Source organism: Thunnus maccoyii, chromosome 19 (assembly GCF_910596095.1).
Source record: "Thunnus maccoyii chromosome 19, fThuMac1.1, whole genome shotgun sequence".
Classification (NCBI taxonomy): Eukaryota; Metazoa; Chordata; class Actinopteri; order Scombriformes; family Scombridae; genus Thunnus; species Thunnus maccoyii.
The window spans coordinates 3,681,601-3,692,972 of NC_056551.1; the positions used below are offsets into that span (position 1 = coordinate 3,681,601).

At 37.4% G+C, this 11,372-nt stretch overlaps 1 long non-coding RNA gene across 1 annotated transcript; it reads right to left on the reverse strand.

Moving 5' to 3' along the window:
- Positions 1-416: 416 nt before the first annotated feature.
- LOC121885935 lies at positions 417-3,330 on the reverse strand. Its single transcript, XR_006092641.1, has 3 exons — positions 3,288-3,330; positions 2,480-2,584; positions 417-1,858 (listed from the first exon to the last, which is right to left on the reverse strand). It is a non-coding gene; the product is annotated as an uncharacterized LOC121885935 (long non-coding RNA).
- Positions 3,331-11,372: the final 8,042 nt, after the last annotated feature.

An 11,372-nucleotide genomic window follows, 5' to 3' on the forward strand; every position in this document is an offset into this window, starting at 1 on the left:
ACAACCTAATAACACACCAAGCACATAATCTATCATTAGCTAGGAGAAGCTGACACTGGCAATCCCATTAAGAAATGTTTTTCTTCTTTTTAGAGATGAGATCGGGAGAGGTAGTGCAGAGGCAAATATGAAAGGAGTGTAAGAAATGTCATTTTGAATATACAGATGATATCCTTTGAACATTAATGTATTTTCTGCTAAATAGACAAAAATCACATAATAACAAAGAAAGAAAAAGGCCTCTTGTAATTTACATTTTATTTATCTAACAATAAGTACATTTAAACTAATGTTTTATATGGAATTTGTATTTACTTGTATTTGTATAATCGGATTCTGAACTAGTTTGACCTCAATGACATACTAATAAAATCTAACGGCAGACTATACAGTAAATCAAAACCAAATACAAAAGAGGTAAAAAAAGAATTGGATTGTAACATAGTGTAAAAATTTCAGCTTTTATTTTACTTTAACGCCACACCTCCGGTCTCATTGCCGCAAACTTGACGTTCCTCACTTTCTCTCCCCGCCCCTGCCTCGCTCTGCCAAATAGTGCGACCGAGAAGAAATACAAGAACACTGACTGCTGCATTACGCTGTTTTTCCTTGCTTAATAGTGATCCGTCCTGCTGTTGAATGCGACAGTGGAGAAGACCGACAGAAAGAGATAAATACAGACAGACAGACAGATAAATAGATACAGACAGACAGAATAAGACGAGGAGACAAACAGGCAGACAAACAGAAGGAACAGTCAGACTGACATAGTTCAGACGGTTGATTAATTAATAAAATTAATTATTATAAGGTCTGTATCTTGACAGTTATGAAAGCTGAATGTTCTTATTTGTCCTGGCAGAGCTGTGATGTGGTTGAAAGCGAGCCCCTGAGTTTACAGTTGGTCAATGTTCACTTCTGAGTGAACAGACCTCACTTTCAAGTCTCCTCACACAACATTTTTATACTCGTTTCTTTACTTTGTTTCATTACAAATATTGAAAAAAGTGCTCCATCCTCAGTATATTAGTACTACAGTGGTAACCATAGCAACAACCATCTATGCTGTTTGCCATGGTACACTGCAAAACATCTTATCTTGACATTTAGTCAATTATGGAGTCTTAAAATATGATTGTCTTATTTTTTCATCACATTACCCGCGCTCAGTGGTGAACATGGTAACCATTATACCCAATAAAGATCAGGATGTTGGCACTGTCATTGTGAGCAGTAAGTGCAACATCACACAGTCTCTAGCATGGCTGCAGACTGTTAGTCTTGCTTTTTTGTTTTTGTTTTTTTTTCCTTTTTTAGCAGCTTATTTGCACCATGACAGCATTTATTATGCAGCGTTTATTCTGAGGTTCTCCCTCGCACACTCTCTCATCAATCAGTCAGCTGTCACACACTCAACTATACAAGATACACACTTTTAACTTTCTTTTTTGCAATACATTTTTATAGAAGAAAAGTTTAATACATAAAAAGCAAATCCTTTGAGGATTTTTCCCCCTTTATCTCTCATTTTCCCCCTTCAAGTAATCTCCTTATCACTCAGATTACTTTCTGATCTAAACATCAATGTCCAAATTAAACAAACATGAAAAAGAAAAAAAGAGTGGGGGACGGGAACAAAAGGAAAAAGATTAATATCAGTGACATCTCTTTACTGGCTTATGTAATGGGGTGTATCCCAGAACTGCAATTTTTTAACACATTTCTCTAACTCTATCTATCTACAGTATCTGTTTCACATTCCTTTAAACTGTTGCATGATGGACAGAAGATGTTCGCTGCGTTTCTGGATGCTGCTGTGTTCCTCCTTCAGCCTCTCCTGCTCCTGCAACACCTCCTCCTGAGAAGAGACCCATCAGACAGACAAACGGATAGAAGGGAGAGGTCATTTAAACATAATGCTCCCATATCACAAACAGTAAGTCTCTGATGACTGGTGCTAAGTCTCACTGTGCAATTCGTTTGGTGTGTTCAGTCTCAGCACACTTCAGTTCTGAGGGTTAAAAAGCCTTAAAAATGTACGTTTGTTTCCCGAAAACAAGTTCAGGAAAGAGGCAGCGCTCCAGTGAAAAGTTGAGGAATCACCTCATGTCTTAATACTTTTGAGCATAAAAAATGCTGGATGAGTTTTTCTTAACTGCAATAAGGTGACACAAAGTTGACAGAAGATGTTGATAAATTTCACATGAGTTCATGAGAAATTTGCCTCTGGAGAATTAGGGAGTAAAGAACATGGCAGGCCCGTCGTCTTGTGTTGAGATTTACAGTTCAAGTTGTTGGCCAGGCCTGATGCTCCAGATAGCCTGCTGAGGACTCCGTGAGTCATATTACTGCTTCAGGTGGCCTTCAGTAATAACATCTTCTTACAAACTATTGTGTGTGCCTGTAGAGCAACCAGACACATCATGTTTTCAACATGAAATGGAAGCTCATGTGAAGAAGTGTGGATGTGTTAACTGACTCTGAGTCTGCAGAGCTCCCTCCTCTCTCGGTCATTCTCCTCAGCTCTGGCTCGGAGCCACGCCTCATTCTGGGAGCGATGTCTGTCCAGCATCTCCTGCAGCTCCTGACACACACACACACATACACACACACACACACACACACACAGGTCAGATTTATCTCACAATACAACAAAACAACACAAAAAATATGTCCAGATGTTTTGCTTTCCTAATATAGTATGATAAAATGGTGAATTAGCACTGGCATGTTATCATGGTAACATGTTATTTTTTTTGCTAATGTTAGTGTTAAACAAGGAGATTAAATTAAACAAGATTTGACTACATAGATAAAAGAGACTAGATTATATTAGAATATCTTAGAATATACTATACTATATCAGATTAGATTAGATTAGATTAGATTAGATTAGATTAGATTAGATTAGACATAATGGATTTGGTTTGATAGATTATATTACATTAGTTGAGATAAATTAGTTGAGATTAGAATAGGTCAAATGATTATAGATTAGATTAGGTAGTTTTACATTAGATTAGATGAGATTAGACCAATAGAATGGATTGAATTAAATATATTTGACTCACTTAGAGTAGATTACATTAGATTAGAAAAATTTGATTGTTTGATGTTAGATTAGTTTAGTTAGGGTTTGAATAGATCTAATTAGGTTAGATTACATTACATTACATCTGTTTTGATTACATTTGATTTCATCAGTTGAGATTAGATTAGATTTGTCGAGATTAGTTGTGATTAGATTAGATTAGGTTAGATTGGGCTGGATTAAGGCAGTGATGAACCTGTTGCTGTTGTTGTCTGTGGGCATCATGAGCTTCTTTCTCTCTCTGCAGGGCAGCAGCAGCTTTAGACAACTCTGACTTTTCTCTGGAAAAAATAAATTCAGCTGTGAAAAGATCAATTCAAGTCTGGTAGTTCTAAGGATTTTACATGGAGAGAGTTAATCAATGAATCGGTCAAACAGATGATCTCTGCATCCGTTTTTCCACTTAACTGTGGGTACATCCATAAGAAACATTCTTGTTATTTGTATTAACATTTATATTCTAATGTAAAGATGTGACACAAACTAAATAAAGGTAAACAAACATGTTGGCTAAACGTACCGATCTAGTTTCTGGAACTCCTGGTCCAGCAGAGTGAAGGCTGTCTGGATCATTTTCATGGCCTGATCTCTGACTGTACTGAAGTCTCTGTGGACAAACACCTGCAGGAGGTTATCTGTGTTATTAGTAGTGTGAGCAGACAGCATGCTCCAACTGCTACAACTCCTGCTAGAACTACTGCATCTGTTATGGGCCGTTCACACATACACACTTAAAAGCTGGGACAGCAATGGCTGCTATACATTGTGAATGAGACCTGGCTAGAGATTCAGAAAGCGCAGAGCGACCCTACATGGGAAAGTTGTCGGGTCAGAGAGAGGTCAAAAAACTGACCTGTCAGAGCAGAAAATGTAAATTACGTACATATTGTTACACACACTATGTTACTGCTTCAACTAGTACTGCTACAACTACTACAACTCCTACTGCTACTGCTACAACTACTGCTAAATTCTGCTGCTACTATACCTCTAATGTTACTACAGTGACTACCACTGTTACTTTGCTAATGCTACAACTACTCCTGCCACTGCTGCTACTACTACTGCTAATGCTACAAGTACTACTACTCCTTCTAGCAACAACTACTGATATTGCTGCTGCTCAAGTACAGTATCTGTAGTTCTGTTTGTGTTGCATTGAGCATGCAATTTACATGCTCAGTTGTTTTGTGACATAGCCAGCATACTAATGAACCACCCATGTTGATTTGTTTCCGCACATTGTCGTTCTTTTAACAGCCTGTCTCAGGGGGATTTACAATCTGTACAACAATACAACGTCCTCTTTAGACCCCTAGACCCTTCAAGGTCTCTGCACTTTCTTAAATTGTTTTTATTTTGTTAATTATTTTATTGCATTTGTTCCTTTAATCTCATAAATTGAATTACCATCATACCTTACCTTAAAAATATTTTTATATTTTATCTGTTGGTTTCATGTCTTTTGAGAAGCACTTTGTGACTCTTGTTATTCAAAGGTGCGTGCATCTGTTGTCATCACCTGTGCATTAGCTGCTGGGTTCCTGGACTGGTTGGATGGTGAAGACTCGCTCAGCTCATAGCGTACATTGGGAACCTTTGTGGGTGTGAAGCTGTTAATAGTCAAAACCAGAATGAAACCAAAGTGTCAAAACTGAAAGATGAGACTCCAACAGAGCGTGTCATGAGTCTGAAACTACAGACACACACTAACACAGGGAACAGAAACACAGGTCTGTACAGCAGCTGCTGACCTGTGGCTGACTCCCTGAAGACCGAACTCAGTCAGAATCTCCTTCATCACTGTGGGGAAAAAAGTTCTCTTTTTATTCACATTTCTTCACACAACTACTTCTGTCTTTTTCATGAGTACAACTGAGTGCAACACCATAAATCACTTGAAGTGAGATTGTATGAAAATGTGCATCATTATCCACATTTGTACATTAATAAATCACTGAAGCCTCTAGACATTTATGTTAGTGTTATTTAATCAAATAAATATGAATAATTTACCTGGCTGTCTTTCTGAGGGGTTGATCAGTTTCATCACCTTCAGGTCATTAAACTCCTGCTCTTCATTCTTCCCTCCAAATACATACAGCTGTCCACCCCACAAACAGAAAAAGCATATTATACAATATGTATAATACATTATAAAATAGTAAATTATAAAATATAACAGTCATTAACATAAATTATTTAATGTTACACTACTCTGTGGTACACTGACGTGGCTGTGGAGGATGAAGGCAGTGTGTCCATGGCGACGGGCTGGGGGAATCCCAACATACAGAGGAACTTTCCACTTCATTTTAGCTGGAGAGACACATAGATTATGTGGATTATTTGACGAATATAAATCATTCATCTGACTTTCTCTAGAATAGTTTATTGATTTATGTGTAAGTCAACCCGCAGCGTCTCACTCACCAATACTGAGTTTATGAATGTCATTGGATGACATCCCTGAGCCGTCCTCGTTTGTACTTTTGCCACCAAACAGGTAGATGTCCTCCATGGGATTTAACATGGAGAACACACACACACACAATAGATATTTTTATGCTTCTGTCTGGATGTTTTTATTTTTTGTTGGTTTATACTCTGGTCCTGTGAGAAACAATATTTTATTCAACTTTATTTCTCATGGTTGAAATGACAAAATAAACTACAAAGTACAGTGATATACAACTCTATGGAGGCTTAAGGATGCCAATGGAATAATTATAGACCTTTTCAGTTGCTATATAAAATGGACTAAATAATTATTCCACTTTTTAAATTATGAATGAACTGCTTTCTGTGTTTACGAACATATTCAGCATAATCTAAATAAATCAACAAATGAAATAATAATAAATTAGTAATATCAATAAATAATTGTATTGCTCATGATTATAAATGTATTTTTCTGTAGATAACTGTTTATAACTATATATATATATATATATATATATTGTGTGTGCGTGTGTACTTTATCATGGTGTGCAGTCAGTGTTTGTCCACTGCTGGCTGTGGGCGATTCTCCCTTAACCTCCCATTTCTGCCACACCAAGTTCTCTAAAAGCCAGGACAGACACAAAGGTCAAAGGTCAGAGACTAAAGAAGAATCTGAGGAGATCAAAAATTGTTAAATGTTAGAGTTTGTTAAACTTTTAAAGAGCTAGACTTCTGTATGGAAGCCCAGGACTGACTATGTTAAACAGAAATTATTCCATAAAATATATATGTATCATATTTCATTTTAATTTCTATGTTTAAAGAATGATAACTAGATTTTAAAATTTAAATGAAGCTTCTGTTGATTCCCATTCCAAAGCATTTGTACTTCAGAGTAGACTGTGGCAAACTGTGTGCTATCTAAACACACTTTGTGTCATATAAAATCACTTCTCACACTTGATTTATTTTGCCTGTATGTGGATGATTGAACAAAGTTTGTTTAGTTGTATTGTTACATAGCAACGCAAGCACTGAGGTTACGTAAATAAATATTTCAAAGATAAGCTCAATCAGTGTTTACCTATGTTGAGGACATAGAGGTCTTTACATAAGTCTCCACTTGCTCCGTAACCTCCAAACATGAAGACCTGATCACCAACCAGAGCAAAACTCTGACCACACCTACTCACACACACACACACACACACACACACACACACACACACACACACATTAATATCAGTGTAAGATGCAACCAATGTCAGATTTTATAAGCTCATATTACACACTGAGTGACCAAAAAAACAGAGAGCCTGAAGTTTATGATATTCAGTTTGTTTCAACACTGTGTCAAGTGTCTCACAGGGCAGGAGGCAGTGATCCACTTGTTTTAACCGGTGTCCAGGTGAGAGACACTGAAACACAGCAGCAAGTAAGTCAGTGAGTTTGAGAGGAAAATACAGAAACTTGTTGACATACACAAACTTTTAACTGGCCAAAGTTTTAAATAGCAGAACGTTTTCAGTCTAGTTCATTATTGTAGAAAATAAGAAAGAAAAGATAACAATCAAGATAATGATGAAAATGTAAGTGTATTTTTATTTCTGGACCTGTGTTGAAGACCATGAGGTCATCAGTTGGATTTCCCTCCAGCATGCCTCCATACACATAGATGTTGTCTCCCACGGCGACAGAGCTGTGTCCGAGGGTTTTGAGGGTCACACCCCCAGTTGTTAAGCATTCCCAGGTCAGAGACACTGTTAGAAAATGGAAGTACTGTCACAGCCCCGTTTAACTTTATTTTCTCTTCACTCTTCCTTAATGAAAGACTAAAGCAACAACAAAGTGTAAACCAGGCTGGAGGTGTTTCTGTTTTCCTCCACCTGCTGTGTAACATCCTCACCTATATCAAAACTGTAGACTCCTGGGAGACATTCAGTGGCATCATGACGGGACACTCCTCCAAACAGATACAGCTTCCCTTTAACAACACTGAGAAGGAACAGGAGCTGTTACAGTAAAATTCATTAGTGTATTTTTTTAAATTATCATTGCCAGTACTGCTGATCTCATCGAGAATCAACAGCTCTACACAGCCTTTAGCTCACTAGTTTGCTTTTCTGAGCCAAGAAAAGCAAAACAGTGATGCTTAATATGAAACCAGGGGCAGTCTATTACAGGGGCAGTCTATTACAGGACCTAAAACAAGCTGTACTTGTAACTGTAACTGTAGGCTACTATTATGGACCAAAACTGTGACATAGCCTGCACATAAATACCCAACATGCAAAATCCTTCAAGAGACATGTTTATGCTTATGTTCTAATATTTCTTTCAAGTAGTCTGTTTGATATTTCAATTTTTGTAGCCTTGGCATTTTTATTGAATCTTACTGGAATGTCTTTCATGTTCTGCTATCTTCTACTGCTTTATTGTCGTTTTTTTCAATTGTTTGTTTGCGATATTTTAATGTGTTTAAAGGAGTTAACAATATAACTGGAAGTAATGGATGAAGAATAATAATGTAAAACTTTCTCCAAACTACTGTCAAATCCTAATTCATTCAAACAACTCATAGTATATAAAATATGAATGAATAATTGAAGTTGTAAGCCAGTGATGTGGTTTACCAGAGAGTGTGTCCTTCCCTGGCTGAGGGAACTTCTCCATTCTGAGGAATCTCCTCCCACATCACATCATCAGGAGAAACTACAAACAACAACACCTCTGATTACTGTTCATTCCTCTCAGCCACAGGAGTTCAGCTTCATAACAGTGTTTACAGCAGGAGCCTCTGAGCAGAGTTTCTCGTGTCAGTAAATCTGCTGATGTGAACTAGCTGTGATGGTCTGTGGAGAATCAGATCTGACTTACAGAGGAATTTGAAAATGAGTGACTGAATTCATTAAGAGATACACAAACAAACAAATTAGGTAAAAATCAATTTAGAAATAAAACAGATGCATTAATAGACGTGAAATATTACATAACTGAGAGAATAAATCTATAAGTTTGTGATAGATTCATTTCACCTCAGGATTTATTACATTTTTTTATATGTAAATTACACTGTGGCTATTTTAACTTCAAACTAGGTTTAGCTGACAGATTAGATTAGTTTACAGATTAACCCAGTGAAATAAGATGCTGTGACCAACAAGGAATCTGGGACAGTCCGTGGCGTTTTCTTTGGCAGCTATAACTTACATAAAAGTGGCAAAAAAAAATGACTCTGCCATTACCCATGAATTTGGTCATAATATTATCAACATGTAATGATTATTCCAAACACATTTTCTTAATTTCTTGGCATGAAACATATTTTACCATTATACCTGGTTTCCTCTACAAATATTACAGAGTACCCAGAGACCAGAAAAAAAGATTTTTGTAACTTTATGTGCATAAGTTGAAGGTGCCCTGTGGAGTTTTCTTGTAAACAAAGTTCTGTTTTGATTTAGTATTTTGTAGAGTATACTTGAGGTCTACAAGGTACAAGGTGACACAGACAATGAGGAAATGGAGCACCTGGCGAGCTGGTGCAAAGAGAACCACCTGGACCTGAACATCAACAAGGTCAAAGAACTATTTGTGCACTATATAAGGAATAAAGCCTGCACACATGCCCCCATCCACATCCATGTGTCCAAGGTGGAACGTGTTTCCAGCTTCAAGTTCCTTGGCGTCCACATCTCGGCAGACCTCTCTTGGTCCATCACCTCATCTAGACTCATCAAGAAAGCACAACACTGACTGTACTTTCTGAGAACACTTAACATATTTTGGTTAACTTCTATTGGTGCTCCATTGAGAGCATACTGACACACAGCATCACAGTTTGGTATGGGAACTGCTCTGTCACTGATAGAAAAGCCCTTCAGCGGGTGGTGAAACCCGCCCAACACATCACCACTTTGAGGACATCCATCGGAAATTATGTTTGCAGAGGTCAAAGGGCATCATTACAGACATTTCACACCCAAACCATGGCCTGTTTACTCCACTTCCATCAGGGAGTCAATACAGAAGCATCCACTCAGCTTTTTTCCTACTGTTGTGTCTCTGCTGAACTGTGATAAACCCTAACAAACTGAACTATTTACTCACCACTATGTCACTTTATGTAACATACTGCATCACTGCACAAGTGTATGTCTGTATATCTATATCTTGTACATCTTGCAAGCTGCTCATAATAATTTACATCCTGCACATCAGCACTTTATGCCTAAAATGCACTCTGGTTAGATGCCAACTGCATCTCGTTGTTAAATACTTTTATTGCTTCAATGGCAATAAAGTTGAATCTAATCTAATCTAAAATATGTTGAATGTATTTCCTTCCTCATAAAGTATTTGCAAAGCCAATTAAGCAATTTTAGCCAATTAAACTCTGCATTGTTTACATCCATGTTTGTGAGCAAGCAGTCTTCCTCTTCACTGCCTTTTGCTGACAAATTGCTACGTTTCTTGGCTGCCATCAAGTGTTAATCAATGGAATAGCATGAAGCCTTCAGCAGAAATTGCATTATGTTGTCAACAAACCAAACATACAAAACAAACTGGGACATGCTTGTAAAAACAGCACTTCTAGTGGTCAAAAAACTCAACAGGGTACCTTAAATACCTTCTGACTACAAGATGACACTGTTCTCCAAAGAAAAACAACAGCATCAGTCATGCCTGCAAATGCCCAAGAATGACATTCCTTTCTGATCAAGTGACAAAGCCGGCTAGAGTAATTATGACTCTTGTCCATCAGGAGCAAATGAGAAAGTTGGGAGACATCATTATAGAACCACAAAGTCTGCAGAGGAAGAACAGGGTAGATGGGTGGGTCAACAAACCTAAATCTAACCAAACAGCATTGTCAGATCATAAAACTGATTTATTTTCCAGAACTGATTTGTAACAGTTTTGGAATTCACTGACAAATGATGTGTCGTCTCTATGTGTCTTTCTTGAGAGCAGTTACAAACAATGTATATTTAAAGGGGACATATCATGCACATTTCCAGGTCTATATTTTTAATCTGGGGCTTTACTCTACATGATTTACAGTTCAAAAATCTCCTTATGTATTTTACACTGGCCCTTTATGCAGCCCCTCAGTTCAGCCTCTGTCTGAAACAGGTCATTTTAGCTCCTGTCTCTTTAAAACATATGTTAGATTTGACCATGTTTAGTAGGGGTGCAACGGATCATAGTTGATCTGTGATCCGTACGGATTGCCCCTCACGGTTCGGCATGTATGTGAACCGCGGATTAATTGCAAAATTTAATATCTCATTTAAAATAAAGTAAACAAACTGCTGTAAGTACAAGTCATAGACAGACAGCGTATTGCTAACAGGGATTTTGAAGAGCAACGACCAAACCAGCATTTAACGGGTCCGTAGTGACATCTGCAGGTATGCTGACATGCTGTTTAATGTGCTGCAGCTGAGCAGCTAATTAGTTACGTAGCTGCTAATTGACGTTAGCAGTGCACTTTTCCCTGGTTAATGTTTGTTTGGTGGCTCGTTAAACAAACTAAGCTGCAGGACAAGACTTATGTTCATGTTTCTAAGTTATGAAGTTTTGATGATGTGGACACAGGCTGTTGTTTCATTCACTACTATGTTTAAAGGAAGGAGGTATCATGCTTCATATTGCAATTTAATTTAACAATTGAGCTTTGAATATTTTATACATTTTAAGATTTTATTTAAACATTGGACAACTTGAATGTTGTTTTCACTTAAGACCATGGGTAAAAGTTCCATGCTGTAAGTGTTTTACAGAATATATGGAATACAAAGTTTTGTTCTGATCCGTGACTCAAATCTGTGATATG